This window comes from Schistocerca americana, chromosome X (genome assembly GCF_021461395.2).
Source record: "Schistocerca americana isolate TAMUIC-IGC-003095 chromosome X, iqSchAmer2.1, whole genome shotgun sequence".
NCBI lineage: Eukaryota > Metazoa > Arthropoda > Insecta > Orthoptera > Acrididae > Schistocerca > Schistocerca americana.
In genome coordinates this window covers 695,862,146-695,877,425 of record NC_060130.1, presented here as the reverse complement: position 1 = coordinate 695,877,425, position 15,280 = coordinate 695,862,146, and the positions used below count along the sequence as shown (strand labels likewise).

Here is a 15,280-nt window from a genome sequence, read left to right as displayed (position 1 = left end):
TGACTCTTAGTGTTCATTAAAAAATGACGATCATTCCACTTGGGACCTGTGGAATGGTACATTAGCTTATTTGTTTTAGTTGTAAATATTTGTCATGTATTGTTGTTTTTCTGACATGTTCCACATCCTGGAGGACCTCCTCACTACGGATCAATTGGAATGAAAGTAAATCTAATCTAATCAAAAAAAAGTCATTGCCTCCGCGACCTACTAATGATTGCTGGTATTTCAATGGTAGCTTCATCGCGCATAATTTAATCAACTCTCCGTCAATGCATGGTACATCTAAGCATTGATTTTTCTTTGCCATTAATTCGAAAAATTTCACGGGACTCTTCTCTCCTGAATTTTCAAAATATGGGTTCTGTAATAATTCGTACTTCACTATGTTATGTGCTTCGCTGGACCAATATCGTGAGAGAAACTTCTCTCTGAAATCTTCGTACGATCGGCATGTCGCTGCAACATTCTGCATGGTTTCTGCGACTGTTCCTGACATGTGTGCACATATAAAGTCTAATTTGTGTGCTAGCGTCCAGTGTTCTGGCAATCCTACTCGGAATTGATCAATAAAAGTTCGTGGATGTAATGAGTTTCCTTCTCGAAAGTGTTGAAATTTTCTGACTGTGAGGACATGATCGTTGTCGTACTTCGTCATAGTTCCATATGAAATCTGCGATTCTTCACCACTTTTGTTTCTGATCATTTCTCCCGTCGTTCTTTCCGGTTGTGGTAGATCCATTGGATATTGTCCACTGTAACTTTCGCCTACCCTTGCGTAGTATCGTTGGAGTGGTACGCAATAATTTTCTTCCATCGGTTGTGAACGTGTAGCTGAATGCATTGCACTGTACTCTTCGCGACCTGGCTTTCCATTGTCACGTATGTTATTTTCCGCCTGTGATTGGAATCGCAAATGCATGATATCTTCGTTAATTGCTTGTTTTTCCGGTGCTGTTACAGATACGGATGTGGTTGCAGACTCTGTGCTTGTTCGATCCTGTTCACTACGCTCTTCAATGGTTTGCAACAACTCTGTTTGCAATTTCTGAAATTGTCGCTTCGTTTGCGCTTCTATTTTGACTATGCGGTTATCATATCTTTTCAGCGCTGCTTTTGTGATACGTTTGTGTAACACACTGTTTTTAACAACTTCACGCGCAGTATCTGCTGCTTGTCTAGTAATTTCGTTAATCTGTTTCTCTAGTTTCTTGGCTTCTCCCTGGGTGTTGTTACGTAATGTTTTGATCTCGTCCTGAACGTCATTACGCAATGTTTGTACGTCCGCTTGTACCTTGTCAATGTCTGTTCTCAATTGATTGTGACCTGTTATTAAGTTTCCTATCACTTCTCGAGATTCTTTTGCCACGTCTTCAATATGAGACTTAGGTGTAACTGATTTTTTTTTGTTTTGTTCTTTAATCTCACTCATTTGTCTCGTGGTTTCTACATTCTGAATTTGAATTTGGTTCGCTATGTCTTTATTTTGCCTTGTCATGGTTTCCGTAATTTGTTGTAATAATTCTGCCAGATTGGTGGGTCCTATTGCGTTTTCTTCCGACGTCCTACGCTCTGTGTTTTCGCCCAAGTGTTGGTTCGCAACCGATTGCATTGAACTGTGCTGTGACACGTTTCTGCTCGCATTCCTTGTACTCTGTGGTGAGGGAGCTCTGATTACTTGTACTATGGATTCTACGTATTCAAGACGCAAGTTAGAATCCTCATCGACTGTCTCTCTACTTTCCTGCTCCTCTGTCGTATGCTGACCTAGGTTTTCTGTGCCTTGGCGTACATTATCCTCGTTATGGTGCGTTATATGTCCTATTTCTCGCGATACTGCGTCGTCTGTTATACTGTCCTCTATTCTCTGTCCATTTTCATGCTGGGTCTCTACCTCAATTCGGTCAAGGTCTTGATCTACCATTGCTAATCTTTCCGAATCCCTTATTTTCTGTTTTAAAAGCAATTCACGCGCCCTACTTCGCGTCAACATGCGCTCATACGATCTCACACGTTTCATAAACTTTTTGCACACACGACTTGACAATCCATTCACTTACTTGTTGGGTCAGAACCAACCTGTCAACGATGTATCCGCCACCTGTGCGCTTGCATTGGAGAGAAAACTTAATTCTAACAATTTGTAAAATTCATAACTTAATTATGCTATTGTCTCTGCCAGACTCACTTTCTATTGAATACTTTTACTATCTATCGCTGCAGCTACTGTTTTCAACTATGTATAACTTAAGAAAAAAAATTTTTACTACGAAAATTTTTCAACAGGATATTTTTCTGACCTAGTTAGGCATGTGGTCGACCTTCAATCATAGTATTTTACCATCCTGGCAGGGTCGCCATTTTCTAACATTCTGCGTGGTGTCTGTTTGTTATATATCGTGTCTCCCTACCACTTTCGCTCTGAGCGTGTTTTTTAGGGAATTGACTAGTTTGAACCTGGGACCTGTTGCTGGTAAGGAGACGCCAGACCACACATGACATGTAGAATTCAGAAGAGTTCAGTGAGACTAGCGATAATATAACCAAATACTTAATGATTTCAGCGTCAGCTCCACTGCACTCCCTGTAAAAGAATCTTAGTATTAACTAAATTTAGTGGAAGGGGTTCAAGGCTTTCCTATTTTTAGTTAGCTGGTAAAATAACGTCGAAAAAGCAGTTAAGTTCACCATTGGAAATTTTATACTACTCACAAAACATTGTTTATAAATTGCACTATTGATAAAAGGAAATGTTTTAATACAGGATGGTAAAAACCAACTGCGTTCAACAAAAAAATGTGAACGAATATTCCCTGAATGGGTTTCCAAGTTCTACAATGGATCGAAGGATGACCTATGCCATATCACATCTATAATCTAGGTTTAAATTAAGTTTCACAAAAGAGAAAACTATCAAAATGGTCTACAGTGACCCTCCATTATCTTTAATTACTTATCTAACTTGTCGTAAATTACAGTGGCTGATGTGGCTTCTCAATAGCTATATAACAGAAAAATCATCGCGTTTCAGATTTTTACTTCAAGTGGCAAATGTGAACACCATGAGCTTTAATTGACGGTCGACACTAGTATTACGCAAAAAGGGGTGTAACAGATGAGACTTCTGCAGTTCTGAGTGAAGCTTTATGCGCTGTTATGCGGCATCGCGTGCGTTCATTTCCTTGTCGGTGTTCGTCAGGGGGCGGCAGGCAGCACAGCTCCGCTCACCTCGCCGTCTCGGAAGTAACTCTTCTCGTAACTTCCCCTTACTACAATTTACCGAAGTTTTTTAAAAAAAAAAAACTATCTGGCTGTGTTTTCATGTGACCAATCAGGGTCTCCATGTTAACCTTAAGCTCCGCCTACAAAAATTCTGTCTATCCAATGAGAAACGTTATACTTTTCGTGGTGGGGCAATGTTTTTAAAGTTTGCAACGTAACAGAGACGCGAAAAAGTCTCACGCTAAAACATGCAGCTGGTGTGGTTCTTTAGTGTTATCGTCAGATCTATACTGTTCTTCTGGAGGGCTCTATCTTTTAACATGGGCTGGGGGGTGGTCCTAACGTAACAAAGACGCGAAAAAGTCTAATGCTAAAACTTGCAGCTGGGGTGGTCCTAGTGGTTAGCTATCGACGTGGGTGTCCAGTCCGTCCCTTATTGTAGGGCCTTCGAGCTTAACACGGTTCTGCTCTCGGCTTCTGTTCTCGTTTCTCCCCTCGGAACTGCGTCTGTCTCACGGTGGGAAGGTATGACATGCATTTAGGCATTCTTGTGTTAGTCTGTGGTATTCCATTTGCTCACTCGTTAGTCGTATTAGTTTGGTTAATTTAATGTCACGATTTATTCGGAACTATGTGACATACTACTGGATTTGCTTATCATGTCAGGGTTTTCATGGAAGGTGTTGGATTTTACTGACACCTTACAGCTTGCGTGAATGCGGCTACATTCAAGCTGATCAATGTAACTATTAAGCTATATGTCCGTTCAGTGACTGTATCGAATAAAAAAATTTGTAGTCAGTGCTTTATCTGTTGTATTAGTAGTGCTTTCAACAACATCAATCAGCAAGTCTAGTTATCTACAAATAATTCAATGAATGAGGATTTCATCATAGTAAAAAATTATGATTAATACGGCTGACATTTCAAGCGGCTTCTTTCATGAGAGCAGTATTGTCTGTATCTTGGTGTTTGCTTCTATCCGTTTCCGAAGGCTATATGTGATTTGATATCTATACTGGCGGATTTAAGGCGTTCGGCAATACTGTGTAAAGATTTAACTGCTTTACCAGACGACTAATAAAGGACTTCGTAACTCGCTCTCTGAATATGCGGTGATACGAAACAACGGAATGAAAGAAATTAATCGACATGTGGAACGTCTAACAAAAATATAATTGGAACAGTGTATAAAAATTATCATAATGCTGCTGGCCGTTTTATAATGGGTGACTGCTTCGTACATAAGGTGAACCACTTTGTGAAGTTGCAAAAGTGAAAACATCTCAAGTTGACCAGGCTATGTAAAATGGCGAAAACAGCCAAAAGGATATACCAGAGATCACAAACTTCTCAGGAAAATGAAATCAGGTTTATTCCAAACTAAGATGTGTAAATGTGAACAGAACGTACAAACTCAGACAAAGCAAGAAGTTAGGGGAAGGGCCGTTCAACTTCTGTCTCAAAGAGTCAAAACCATTTTTTGTGTTTCGTTATTTTACTACGTCATATTTTTAGTTTTGTTCAGTTACCTTTAAGTGTGCGTTAATAGTCAAGTGTGACGCCGGTGCAGTTACTGAAAAATGGAACACTCAGCATTGTACATTAATTGTAATCCCAGCTGCTAATATGGACAACCATCAGCTATATAATGGACCGGGACCCAATCCCGGATTTTGCCCTTATCGCGAGCGGTTGTCTTACGATATAGCAATCTGAGCACGACTGACGGCCAGACCCAAACTTCCTTATGTCGTCAACCATTTCGTTATTTCATTGTACAGCTGATGGTTGTCCATATTCGCAGCTGCGAATACATTTTAAGTATATCGTAACGGCAGTAGTCGCCGCAGTGCCTGTTCCTTTGTACATACTTGCATGTCCGAAGGAACTTTGCATCATATTTCTGAATAACACAGGCACTGCAATATGTGTCTGTTAACATATTTCGATGTAAATGAGAAAATTTATGTTTTGCTTAGATTGGGGTACAGTTACCACTTCTTATAATATTAATTCGTCTTTCCCAGATCTGCTGTAAGAATGGGTTCTTCTTCATCTAGATGGTTTTTTGGATGGCTATTGCCATGTCAGCAGTATAACAGAGTTACTCTGAGGTTGTTACAGACATGTCACAAATATAGTTTTTCACTAGAAGGGAGGCCAATACTATTCCTTGTAGTAGGCTACCTTTTTTCTTTACAGAGAAACACTAACAGTATTTTATTACTTGGTGACCCTAAAATATGGATTATCCGTAATTTCTAAGCAGGGAATAATTTCCTTTGGCTTCAGTATGAGCCCGTATGGCCGCAGGGTTTAATAAGCGGTGACAGTTCCATGAAGGCACTGGATGGTTTTGTGTGATGTTACAGGTAGGACTTACTCGCAGCAAATTTCTGTAGCTCTTAATCCAGCTTGTCCAGGAGCAATGACACTGTCAACATGTTGTTGTGTTCTGTTATAAAGCATGAATAAAAATCCGCCCACTTCGCCACCAAAGAGCGATTCGTTCTATACTAACAGCACAAAAATGTCTGTGAGAAAAGTTCGCCTCGTGCACATTTTAGGTAGAAAATGAACGTCGAATAACTACAATGTGCCACCACTGTAACCACATGTACAATAAGAATCTTCATTCAGTCCGCCCAGTTAATGTAGTGGTTACAGTATTGCTTCAGAATTGTCGACTTGGAGAGTTAGATTCCGGCTTGAGGTGTAATTATTTTGTAATTTTCGACTAAGTGATTTGATATCGGATGTACAGCAATTGCACCAAGCTTTATACAAAACACCTGGAGTTATTTAATACTGAAAGAGAAATCAGAGTACATTCCTTTTTATTATTCCACTTTTAAAAGATATTTGGCCTTTAAACGTTTACTCTGTTGTCTTCTATTCACTACAGTCGTTCATGATTTCCAGTCCCTAACCTGCTCTGCTTCCCTTTTCTTCATTTACGCCGGCCGCTGTGGTCGAGCGGTTCTAGGCGCTTCAGTCCGGAACCACGCGACTGCTACGGACGCAGTCTCGAATCATGTCTCGGGCATGGATGTGTGTGACGTCCTTAGGTTAGTTAGATTTAAGTAGTTCTAAGTCTAGGAGACTGATGACCTCAGATGTTAAGTCCCATAGTGCTTAGAGCCATTTGAAGCACTTTTTTTCATTTACACTCCTTCCTCCAAAGTAAGAAACAAGAGAGGAAACTGGCTACTGTTGCTGAATATAGCATGTTTTTATGTCCGCATTGTTATGTATTGATTTTTTTCAAGTTACAAGTAATTTATTCTTAACTGATTCTGAATTTTTCTGACATGTCTGACGAATAATCGTTATATTCACCAAAAAAGCTGTAGTTTAAGGATATGTATCGGTTAACAAGCAGTGCACTATAACATTATTGGGCAGCTCAAAATTTTTGAAAAAAAAAATTACACCCAGAACTGCAAATCCGAATATCCTGACGCAAAACTGCACACTTTGCACTAGCTGGGAAGCACCACTACAGCATTTCACAATGTTGCCAGATTGCCTTTCTGTGACGTCTATTCTCTACAAAAAAATTTCACTACACGACATTTTATTGAGAGATTTATAAACGGTGATCAAAAAGTTTATGTTCGAAGGCCGTACAGCCCAGAATCGGTATGCCAATGAGGCAAAAACCACGTGAGCATTGAAGCAATCTTTCCACCGATGCACCAGGTTGAAGATACCCGTTTGGTAAACCATCATGTCCTACTGCGTGAAGACTTCCTTAACCGCCTTCTGGGCATCCTCTCCCCTCAGGAATCGTCGAACCTTGAAGGACTCCTTAAGCGACCAAAGGCGTGATAACCGCATGGGGAGAAATCAGGACTATACGGCGACTGTTCAGATGTCTTCCACTTCTCCGCAATGGATGAGACCAACCTCCCAGATAGACCGGCACTTATATCGAACCGCGACCAGCTCGGCACTAGCCACAAAATTCCATAACGGTGGTTTTCGACAAACATGCTGCCCCACACACATTCTTCATTCTCCGATCGATGTCTACCGATGTTTGTCCTCCGCCAACCAAGAAAGGAAGAACAGCACGTTAGTCTTGTTAGGACATATTTGGTAATAACTTTGCCATAGTTCAGGTTTCCGGATTTATCGCATTCACGTCGTCACGTTAATCCCTTACTTACACCGAGCGAGGTGGCGCAGTGGTTAGCACACTGGACTCGCATTCGGGAGGACGACGGTTCAATCCCGTCTCCGGCCATCCTGATTTAGGTTTTCCGTGATTTCCCTAAATCGTTTCAGGCAAATGCCGGGATGGTTCCTTTGAAAGGGCACGGCCGATTTCCTTCCCAATCCATCCCTAACCCGAGCTTGCGCTCCGTCTCTAATGACCTCGTTTTCGACGGGACGTTAAACCCTAACCACCACCACCACCACCTAACTTACATCTCGGTGCTACCCGCATCGTAGACGCGCTACGTTGCATATACACTGCAGCAACGCCCCAGAAACTGTCTCATCGCGCCTTACATTTTGTGCTGTTAGCACACAAGGAACACCGCTGTTGCGTCCAAGTGAGCGAATTTGTGTACACCCTCTATAGAAGACTCTTGAGCATGTATAACATACGGTTTAAAGTGCCGCTGGACTACAACTTTTGGATCTTCGCTGCATTTTTCTGACTCTTGTGTCGAAACAGTTTCGACTATTTTAAATTAACTGGGTATCTGTATCAATCTTTGTATATTAGGGTAGAAATTTTGAAGCCAGATCTCAGGAGGGACTTTCGGGTCTTTTTAATAAAGTGCTCTCCCGTCCAGCTTGCTTCCTTGTTCCTAAAGAAAACGAATTTTAAGCCACGAGCTCACAGCCGTGCCTAGAAAAGTTTTTTGGCAGTACCTTTAGGAATATTGCTGGACGGGATGTCTCTGTGCGTAAACGGGACCGCGATATTTTCAGTTCAGAAAGGTGTATTAATATGCTGACTGTGCTCTAGTACGCAATTTAGAGTGGTCGAGACATTTGCATTGAGTTGAAAAATCTCATCGGATAACTCCTAATATCATGTCGGACATCTTCCTGGCCGGCGTAGAGCAGAAACTCGACGTGGCATGGATTCAATAAATCGTTCGTAGCCCCTGCAGAAATACTGAGCCGTGCTGCCACTACAGCCGTTATAAATTGCGAAAGTATTGCCGATGCAGAATTTTGCACCCGAGCTGACCTCTAGATTATGTTCCATAAATGTAGGATGGAATTCATGCCGAGCGATCTGGGTGGCAAAATCATTATCTCGAATCCTTCAGAATGTTCAACAAACCAATAGGTAGCAATTGTGGCCCGGTGAAATGGAGCATTGCCATCCATAAAAATCCCACCATTGTTTGAGAACATTAAGTCCATGAATAGCTGAAAATGGCCTCCAAAGCGCTGAACATCACCATTTACAGTCAACGATCAGTTCTGTTCGACCCGTACATTCCATGTAAACGCAGCCCAAAAATTATGGAGACACCACTATCTTCCATAATGTGTTGTTGAGAATTTGGGTCCATGGCTTCGTCGGGTCTTCGCCACACTAGGACCCTCCCATCCGCTCTTACCAACTGAAATCGGGAGTCGTCTGACGAGCCCATGGTTTCCTAGTTGTCTAGAGACTAACCGACGTGGCCTCGAGCCCAGGAAAGGCGCTGCAGGCGATGTCGTGCTGTTGGCAAAGGCACTAACTTCGCTCGTCTGCTGCCATAACCCATTAACGCCAAATTTCGACCCAAAGTCCTAAGAGATACGTTCATCGTACGTTCCACTTTGATTTCTGCTGTCATTTCATGCAGTGTTACTTGTCTACTAGCACTGAAAATTCTACACAAACGCCGCTGCTCTCGGTCTTTTAAGTGAAAGCCTGAAATTTGGTATTCTCGGCACTCTCTTGTTACTGTGGATTTCGGGATATTGCATTAGCTAACGATTTTCGTAATGGAACGTCCTACGCGTCTACCTCCGACTAGCATTCCACTGGAAATGGAAATGCCGTGTGGCTAGGGCCTCCCGTCGGGTAGACCGCTCGCCTGGTGCAAGTTTTTCGAGTTGACGCCACTTCGGCGACTTGCGTGTCGATGGGGATGAAATGATGACGATAAGGGCAACACAACACCCAATCCCTGATCGGAGAAAATCTCCGACCCAGCCGGGAATCGAACCCGGGCCGTTAGGTATGACATTCCATCGCGCTGACCACTCAACTACTAGGGGCGGACAGCATTCTATTCACAGACTGTGCGGCCATAATGGGGAAAGAGACGAGAGTGGCAGCCAATACGAAGCAAGCCAGTAGAAGCTGGTCTTCGGTATCGAGACTGGGGGAATCGTCTTGCTAGTGCCAAAATTATGAAGAGCTCCGTCTGCACGACGTAAGTTTGTAAAGTTTGTGTGTTGTGATTTCCGATTTCCGGGGGCAAGAGGTCAAGTGATGCAAGTGTTCCACGACACCAGTCACATCGCTATTTAGCATCTTTCCGCTAGTGAGATCATACAGGAAGTTTAATGTCTTCGTAGTGAACTATGTTGATACAGACTGAGGAATTAACAGTTTGATCAGTTACTCGTGAACTGAGAGGGACGCTTTGAGTCTGCTAGTTGTGAATTTGGCTGCCTGCTACAGCTGCTGAAATTGTTATTGCCACTACTGAATAGTAATATTTTAACAAGAAACTATCGAATTTGAAATGTGTCATCTATCTTATTTTACATAATCAGCTTCATCTACATTTACTGGTGTTAACAAGCCTGCAAAGAACTTATATAAATTACGAAAATGTTAAAAAACTTGGAACTGCTTTCAGCAGTGTGCGGTAAGTCTCTAGACTACAGCTGATGGACCAAAATTAATTCTGGTAAATTCGAAGACACGTTTATCAAAACAGGATGGTAACTAGCAAGCTATCCTCCATGATTCAAGCCAACAAACAGCGGGTAAAGCTTCTACCCTTACATGTCTCAATGTAAGCTCTCCCCTCCCCTCCTGTGCTCCCACGAGTGATATCTCGTTTTTTACTGTCTTGATGCTAAATATCCACAACGAATACGCTCCATACCGTTATATGCATCAAAATGCTGTTTACGGACTAGCGGGATACAATGTGAGATTGTTGCTGCGCGGTTGTTCTGATTGCAAGTGTTAGCCTTTATCGTTACGAATTTAGTCTTTAGAGAAGATATTCCTAGTCTAGATTCGACTTCTTCATTAATAAACTGAACAATGTATTAGGAGTTTCTTCTTCTATTTTCATTCATTTTTGTATTAGTCAAACAAGTGCGGAGTCTTCTGTGTATTTGTTGTGGTCTTCAGTTCAAAGAGTGATTTGATGTAGCTCTCCATGCTGCACTATCTTCTGCAAGCCTCGTCATCTCCATGTAACTACTGCAATCTACATCCCTCTGAATCTGCTTACTGTATTCACCTCTCGGTCTCCCTCTACGATTTTCACCCCCCGCGCTTCCGTCCAGTACTAAACTGTTGATCCCCAGATGAGTCAGAATGTCCGATTCCTTCTTCTAGTCAGGTTGTGCCACAAATTTATCATCTCCCCAGTACTATTCAGTGGCTCCTCATTAGTTACGTCATCCACCCATCTAATCCTCAATATTCTTTTGTAGCACCACATTTCAAATGCTTCTATTCTCTTCTTGTCTAGACTGCTTATCGTCCATGTTTTACTTCCATACATGGCTACACTCCATACAAATACTTTCAGAAGTGACTTCCTGACACTTAAATCTATATCCGATGTTAACAAATTTCTCTTCTTCAGAAACGCTTTTCTTGCCATCACCAGTCTGCATTTTATATGCTCCCTACTTTGACCATAATCAGTTACTTTGCTTCCCAAATAGCAATACTCATCTACTACTTTAGGTGTCGCGTTTGCTAATCTAATTCCCTCCACATCACCTGATTTAATTAGACTACATTCCATTATCCTTGCCTTGCTTTTGTTGATGTTCATCTTTTATTCTACTTTCAAGACACTGTCTATTCCGTTCAGCAGCTCTTCCAAATCCTTTGTTGTCTCTGACGGAACTGCAATGTCATCTGCAAACTTCAAAGTTTTTATATCTTCTCCCTGGACTTTAATTCCTACTCCAAATTTTTCTTTTGTTTACTATACTGCTTGCCCAATATACAGATTAAATAACAACCCTGTCCCAGTCCCTTCCCAACCACTGCTTCCCTTTCGTGCCCCTCGGCTCTTATAAATACCACCTGGTTTTCGTACAAATTGTAAATAGCCTTTCGCTCCCTGTACTTTACTCTTACCACCTTTAGAATTTAAAAGAGCGTATTCCAGTCAACATCTTAAAATGCTTACTCTAAGTCTACAAATGCTATAAACGTTGTTTTCCTTTCATTAACCTTTCTTCTATGAGAAGTCGTAGGGTCAGTATTGCCTCGCGTTTTCCTACATTTCTCCGGAATCCAAACTGATCTTCCCCGACGTGGTTTTTACCAGTTTTTCCATTCTTCTGTAGAGGATTCGTGTTAGTATTTTACAACTGTGACTTATTAAACTGATAGTTCGGTAATTTTCACACATGTCAACACCTGCTTTCTTTGGGATTGAAATTATTATATTCTTCTTTAAGTCTGAGGGTATTTCGCCTGTCTCATATATCTTGCTCACCAAATGGAAGAGTTTTGACATGGCTGGCTCACCCAAAACTATCAGTAGTTGTAATGAAATGTTGTCTACTTCCGGGGCCTTGTATCGACTTAGGTCGTTCAGTGCTCTGTCAAATTCTTCACGCAGTATCATATCTCCTATTGCATCTTCATCTGATTCCTTTTCCATTTCCCTGAAATATATCCCCTTGTATAGACGCTCGATATACTCCTTCCTCAATTCTGCTTTCCTTTCTTTGCTTAGGACTGCTTTTCAATTTGAGCTCTTGATATTAATACAGGCCTCTTTAATTCTCCTGTAGGCAGCATCTGACTTACCCCTAGTGATATATGCTTCTACATCCTTACATTTGTCCTGTAGCTATTCTTGCTTAGCCATTTTGTACTTCCTGTCGATCTCATTTTTTAGACGTTTCTATTCCCTTTCACCTACTTCATTTATTGAATTTTTATATTTTATCTTTTCATCGATTAAATTTAATACCGCTTGTGTTACCCAAGGATTTCTGCTATCCCTCGTCTTTTTACCTACCTGATCCTCTGCTGCCTTCACTATTTCATCTCTCAAAGCTACCCATTCTTCTTCCACTGTATTCCTTTCCACTGTTCTTGTCATTAGTTCCCTAATGGTCACTCTTTAAGCACTCTGGAACATCTGGTTCTTTCAGTTTATCCAAGTCCCATCTCTTTACATTCTTTGGACCAGAGCTGAAAATCCAGGTTTTGGCTAGTAAGCAAATAAAAAGTTTGCTGTCTTGCTTTGTGGTGTTCAGCCACGTTGTTCATTCCATATTTCTGCCTTTTTTAGACAATCTTCCTATTTAATGGGCATTCATTTAGGTACAAATAACTGCCACTAAGCACAAGGAAACGTCGTAATTTGGGGCACATTTAGAAAAGAGAAAAACAGCTTCATATAACTCATCGTAAAAGTAAAGATAGTCGACATATGTGAATCTGATTGGAGAGGAGTTTTATATTTCCATAATGCCCGAGAGTAGGTCGACTTCGCAGAACGATTTATCATAAAAGCAGAGAGTAGAGAGGAATGCTTGGCGATGGTCCTAAATCTTTTGTCAGTCTCAATGAACACGAGCAGTTTATCATCGGGAGTTTCCAGCGTCATTTCAACGAATATTTTACGATACATGTGAATCGGCGGAGCCAAGCGCACTACGACAGTGAAGCTAGGAATTCGCAGCGAGTACGTGGCTAGAAAATTGCGGCAGTATCACTGTATGGTGCGAGGCAGCATTCGTTGACGGAGAATTGGTAACCCTAGCAACAGTGTCTTCAGTCCACAATGGATGCAGCCGATTTGGATGTGGAATTGTTTATTGAAAAGATTAATAAATGTCCTGATATACTGGACAAATCTTGCAAGGAGTACCATGATAAGATTAAGGAGAAAGGCGCATGGTTTCAAGTGTGTCAAAAGTTTCGTGAGTGCTTTGCTGCGAAAATATATCAGGAGAGAAATGAAGTACACATATACCACTATTAAAATATGTGATCTGAGGCTTTCCCGGCGAATGTGCTGTATCCAAGGTTCTCGGGTGTCCAACCGGATCCGATCGCCGAAGTTCCACGATATTTCGGCGAATAGCCGTTCCACCATCATCAGGTGGTGCTGATGGAATGATCTGTCTGCGCTGTGTCCGTGGTATTTATGTCCGCGGGGTCCCGAGTCGTACCCCGGCGCGGGCGGCCGGCGGGGCGCCGCGTGGTGGGAGGGGTGGGGGTAGCTGCAGCCACGCCCGGTGGTAGGCGCCGTCCATCTCCGTCCGCCGTGGCGAAAGGATCTCTCGTCCGCTCGCGCCGTTGCTCTTTGCTGGTGTTTAATAATGGTTTCCAGGCCTTGCTAAGGTGAAACCCGGTGTCCCTGTTGATGAGGTTATCTGTTACCCGAATTTCTATGGCCTCCTTGTAGATACTGTCTCCGTAGGCACTTGCGGCCGTCAGGATTTTTGTCTCTTCGAATTTCGCTGTGTGTCTGGTTTCAGTGCAGTGTTCTACTAGGGCCGTATGGCTGGGTTGGCGTAAGACGGTGTGACGTTCGTATTCCTTGCATCGGTCCTAGACCGTGCGAACTTCTTTGGCCTTTGTAGGATTTGCCACAGCCGCACTTGATTTTGCATACGCCCGCTTTCTTAAGGCCTACGTCATCTTTTCCGTTCCTAGTAGGTCACGAGTCTTTGCTGGTGGTCGGAAGACTGTGTCAATCTTATGTCGCCTTAACAGTCTCCCTATTTTTGACGACACGTTGCCAGCAAACAGCAGAAAGGCCAGAGCTTGCTTCTCTTCTTCGGGTTGTTCTTCATCTCCGTTCTTGCTGCACTTCTGTTGTCGGATGGCCCTTTTGATTTGGCGGTTGCCATTCCCATTCTTGCGGAACACGGTCTCCAGGTGTTTGAGTTCCATTGGCAAGTTCTGTTCATCAGAGATCGAGTGTGCTCTATGTACCAAGGTGTTGAGAATTCCATTAAGCTGCGCCGGATGGTGGCAGCTGGAGGCATGTAGGTACAAGTCAGTGTGTGTAGGCTTACGGTACACACTGTGATCCAATGAGTTATCAGACCTACGTTCCACTAGGACATCAGGAAAGGGTAGTTTTCCATCTTTCTCAGTCTCCATGGTGAACCGAATGTTACTGTGGACCGAATTTAGATGTTGTAGAAAAATCTGTAGCTGTTCCTGTCCATGTGGCCAGATGACGAACGTGTCGTCCACGTAGCGAAAGAAGCATACAGGTTTCAGTTCGGCGGCTTCCAGTGCTTCCTCTTCGAAACTCTCCATGAACAGGTTGGCCACCACTGGGGAGAGCGGGCTCCCCATGGCTACTCCGTCGGTCTGCATGTAGTATTGACCATTGAAGACAAAGTACGTAGATGTTAACACGTGCCTGAACAGTTGTGTCAGTTCAGGCCCGAATTTCTCAGTGATTAAGGGGAGAGAATCTTCCAGCGGGACACGTGTGAATAATGAGACGACATCGAAGCTGACCATGAGGTCGGATTCTTGTACTGTCATCTCCTTCAGGGGCCCAATGAAGTCCATCGAGTTCTGTATATGGTGCGCACATTTCCCACATAAGGTCTTAGCATGCTCGCTAAGTGCTGCGCCGAAAGATACGTCGGTGCCCCTATGTTGCTGACTATGGGTCGCATCCCTTCTTGTGGTTATTCCCCGAAATATCGTGGAACTTCGACGATCGGATCCGGCTGGACACCCGAGAACCTTGCATACATCACTATTAAACTCTTATGTGTTTGTGTTCTAATGGTGAATTTTTTCTCGAAACTCTGAATCTTCGGTTAATAATAACTGTTGAAAATATATAACGTTATTTCAGCAGGTGCTGTGTCATCACTGCTTTACTTTATAGCA

At 42.6% G+C, this 15,280-nt stretch overlaps 1 protein-coding gene across 1 annotated transcript in view; it reads left to right on the top strand.

The window, feature by feature from the left end:
• Window positions 1-15,280, top strand: part of LOC124556257 — a 231,986-nt gene that overhangs the window by 99,483 nt on the left and 117,223 nt on the right. The window lies entirely within an intron of this gene.